Below are 5,000 nucleotides of genomic sequence, written 5' to 3' on the forward strand. Positions count from 1 at the left end.
GTCTAACTGAAATGGAACTTTGTAGCTAAGGCTGCCTGGCCATGGATGGATCCTTTATACGAGGCTCCTCAGGGTCACATTGTGGGTGATGCCATTTTTTTGCCACACTACTCGTGAAAGTGAAGAAATCAGGAAAACTTTAGGGATCAAGATCTGCAGGGAATTACATTGACCCCAGCTGAACCTGACAGAGCTGGAGGGCTCTGGGTCAAACTAGCACAAGTGGATAGATTTCCTGAAGAGATAGAGGAATTGAAGAGAGGAAAGAAGGTCAGTAAACAGAGTCATTTGCAACCTCTGACTCCAGGGAACGACTCAACAGGGCATAAATTCCTTATGACGCCGCCCATCCTATGATAGGATTTTACCTAAGAAGCATCACATAACTCGACAGATTGTGGTAGGTACCCATAGTGGGTAAATCACGTGCTAGCGCAAGTAAGGAACCGTTACTGGATTATTGATGGCCAGCAGGAGGTAAAAAAGTGGGATAAACAATGTATGGTGTGCGCGAGAAGGCGTGCGAAACCCGCAGTGCACGTCATGGCACCACTCCAGAAGTTGTGCTGTGTGGATTATGCTGGACCCTTTGTACAAGAAGGGTATCTGCCAAGGGATACCTTTGCCTCTTTATTTGTCCTGCAACTAGAGCTGTTCATCTAGAGATGACGTTCTCCCTAAACACTACAGATTTCTTGAATGAATTAAGCCAAATGGTGGCTACCAGAGGAAAGCCTGAAGAAGTTGTTAGCGACAATGGGACAAACTTTGCAGGAGCTGAGAGGAAGCTTAGAGAGCTGGTTCCATCAATGGACAAGAGGAAGGTTACAGAGGATGATGCAGTTAGAGGGATCAAGTAGAGCTGGAATGAACGACTTGGATCACACTTCAGTGGCATGTTTGAGTCGTTGATTAAAGTAGCCAAGAAGACCCTGAGGGCAATGGTGGGAAATGCAGGACTCGATGACAATGAACTACAGACTGCGATAAAAAAAGCAGAGGCTCTAACGAACTCGAGACCACTTTAATAAGAAGGGAAAGAGCCTCTTGACAAACCTGCTAATAATAATAATAATAATAATAATAATAATAAATATTTTTATATTGTGTACATATCTCTAAATCCATGACGCTTCACAGAAAAACACTAAAAATAATTATTAAATAAAGTAATCAGTAAAAGTAGTAAAACTAGTAACATTATTGTAGTAAATGTTATATTATAATGCAAAAGCTTTCTTAAAAAGATGCAACTTTAACGTCGTCTTAAATTATTTATATCTTTTGAGTTTTTAATTTTGTAAGGTAGATCATTCCAACGACGTGGAGCAGCAGTCTTAAATGCGCGCCGTCCGTAACTCTTAAGATGGAAACGAGGCTGGTGTAAGAGTAGGTTGTTCTGCGAGCGTAAAGGATGAGTCGGGACATACGGAGTTATTAGATCACATAGATATGAAGAGGATCTTGAACGGAATTCTACATTGAATTGGTAACCAGTGAAGATTAACCAGCAAGTGTGTGATATGGTCATGCCTACGTGCACAAAAAATTAGACGAGCTGCAGAGTTTTGAATAAGTTGAAGTCGATTGATGACATAATCAGGATGGCCAAATAGTAAGGAGTTACAGTAATCAAGTCTTGAAATAACAAACACATGAAGGAGCAGGATAGTGGAGTCTTTGTCAAGGAATTGACGTATTTTAAGTATGGCACGAAGATGGAAACAAGCCGTCTTACAAATATTGGTGACATGCAGAACAAGCGACATGGCCTCGTCAAAAACTACGCCAACATTTTTTGCTGATGGTGATGCTGATACGTTATTATTGGCAATACAAATATAATTTAGAGTAGGTCTTGGGCACCGTGAAGATGAAATAACCAATAACTCAGATTTAAAGCCATTCATTTTCAGATTGTTATGTATCATCCATATATTTATGTCATTAACACTGGTTTGAAATATAGATCTTCTAGACTCTGTTTCAACAGGATCAGCTGAATTAAAGGCAATATAAAGCTGCGTATCGTCTGCATAACAATGGAAAGGAAGAACAGAGAATCGGACCCAACACCGAGCCTTGTGGCACACCTTGCTCGGAAGCAGACTGCAAAGACTGATTTACAATCTGTGTAAGTATAGGACCAAGCTCAGACAGGCATGCACGTAGAAGAGAACCCGGAAGAGGATCTAAATCACATGACTTTCCAGACGATGGAGTAGTGTATCCATACAGAAAGATTTAAAAGCTTCAAAATGACAGATAATGTTACTGTCATCAGAAAGATAATAAAGGTGTTATCATCATACTTCAGCATCAACTCTTCATGGATAGCATTAACCGTAGCTTGAAAGAAATGCATAAATTTCTCAGCTAGGTCTATCATTGAGCTATGTGATGGAGATTGAATGCCATTTGTCACAGGTTTAGCATGCAACAATTTTCCAACGGTCTTGAACATCTTTCTTGAATCATCCCTATGGCTGTTGATAAGATCCGTGTAGTAGTCTGATCGTGAAGATTGAAGAAGGTCAGTCGCAACATGGCATTGTTTTACAATTGGTCAACAGGGTCACGTGATCGACGCCTTCGTCTCTCAAGCGGTCGCCTTAATCTCTTTGCATCTTTGATTTCTTCATTGTACCATGGCGCTGCAGGTCTGATGACGACATGATGTTTCCTTAATGGAGCATGGATATCAATAAGCCTTGTTAACTCTGAGCAATAAAAATAGATGGAGACTGATCCCGAATCTGATAAAGATATTCTGGAGGCCGTGGAGAGAATAGTTTCTGGCGACGCTAAACACGCGGAAAAAATGGAGGGAGGAAAAAGCTAACTTGAAGGACGGGGATGTAGTCTCCGTGGACAGTGGTACCGGGGACAAGTGGAAGAAGTATTCCCCAGAGAAGATGGACAGGTGCGCGGGTTCCAAGTGAGCACGAGAGGTCACGAGTATACTCAACCAATTACCCGACTGTGTCCACCGTAAAGTAAAAAGATGAAAACCCTGAGTCCCTCTTCGGGGAGTGGAAATGGAGACACGATTTTCTTTTTTTTTGTTTGTAAAATTGTTGAAAAGCCCAGACGCTCTGTTGCGTGGGGGACTAGGAAGTTTCAACCTATTATGGGATAAATGATTGTGCTAGTTATTGAAAGCTTTACCGCTCGAGCGATTATACAACTGATGCTCATCAACAATTATTTAACAAATAAAGAAGCCTTGACTGTGCTCTGTTCTGTTGTAAAGCACGCAGGAAACGGCTAGAGCACGAAAGAAGTGTAGGGGGAAACACGAGCCGATAGGCGAGTGTTTCTCCCTACTTCTTGAGTGCTCTAGCCGCTTCCTAAGTGCTTTACAACAGAACAGAGCACAGTCAAGGCTTCTTTATTTGTTTTATGATAAAAAACAAGTAATTTTCTTCAAAAATTCTACTTTATTTTCAAAGCGCGCGCTGCTTGTGGTGAACTGAGATGTCGTCAGCACAGTGCTTTATACTCTGATAAAGCACGCTACTTTGGACCAATCAGCGCGCTTGTAAGAATGTTTAAGATTATTTGATTGGTTAATGAAACAAAGGCTTGTCAAAACATCAATCAACTGGAAAATCACACAAAATTAGAATTTATGGAAAAACAAGTGCCTCAATGTTCGGTTTCAGTCCGTAAAAAACAGCAAAAAAGAGGATCTAAATGATTAAGTTCAGTGAAAACCGGCCGAATTGTTGCCCATGAAAACCTGCACGTTTCCGACATGACAACTGGAAAACAAACTCTTCATTGCTTGCGGCTGGAATCTGAAAACCTGTTGGGAATTTTGTAAATGAAGAACTCCAGCGTGAGGACTTTCTGAGCTTGAAAGAACTGCTGGACCGGGCGACGGTTGAGGTCTTCCATCCAAAGCACTTGACAGAATATCTGAGCAAGCCTTTTAACTGACAGCTTCAATAATACCCAAGGTAAAATTCGGAAATTCATCTGCCATTTCTGCGAATGATGGCGTGGGCTTTCGTTTGTTCCGTGCTTTGTACTCTCATAAAGCACGCTGTTTAAACCAATGAGAGCGCGCGTTATATAGAAACTTTATTATAATGTATATTAGTGCATCTTTGTCTAAAAACAAGGGTCGTTCACGGTTTTGCAAAATTTCCACTCATTGATGTAGAGCTCCTTATCAATCATGTCACCTGCTGCACGCCAGCGTCTTTCAAACCTGCGTCGTTTTACCTTTCCATCTTTGATTTGTTTGTGCACCATGGTGCGGCAGGGTGAAGCGGCACTATGCGTTTTTTCTGAGGCACATGTTGTAGAAGCGAATACAGTACATCAATATACTTAATATCAATCTCAGATACATTATCAAAGTCATTTAGTTACATAAGTAGTGAATTGTTAACACATGACGACACGCATTGCGACTCAACTCATGTTCGTGGATGATTCTTAAATTTCCGAGATTTTTGGTGATGAGCGACCTCCACAAGGACCAAAAGTGGATGAATACGAAGCAGACTCGGAAAAAGAAAGCTCGAAATCGAGGATCACGGCATAGCACCTCCAACGCGTACCATTTTTATATCCAGAAGGCCAGTAGGAACTCGTTTTTGACTGGATTTGGAAGGTTTCTTGGCAGATGTCATTAATGAGCAAATTAAAAATTAGTCATTAACTTAAGCAGCTCTATGTAAGAAATTGAGACGCTTGTTAATTTATATTTTTGGGGGAAAAGAGAGAGAGGAAAAGAGGAAAAAAGAGATTGGAAAAAAAAGACCTATTGTATTTTGGCAAAACATTACGCAGAGACATTTTTAAAGAAAAATGTACATGCCATCTACACCACGCTTGATAACATCGTGGAGTATGCGACAGAACATTTCTTAAAAGCATTCTAAGATCTAAAAAGCTAAAATATTTTCAAGAACAACTCAACGCGATTATGCTAATTTTGGTTATCTCCAAGCGCCATTGCTGTTTGGAGGTGTGAACTTGAATAATTT

This window comes from Montipora capricornis, chromosome 4, assembly GCF_036669925.1.
Source record: "Montipora capricornis isolate CH-2021 chromosome 4, ASM3666992v2, whole genome shotgun sequence".
Classification (NCBI taxonomy): Eukaryota; Metazoa; Cnidaria; class Anthozoa; order Scleractinia; family Acroporidae; genus Montipora; species Montipora capricornis.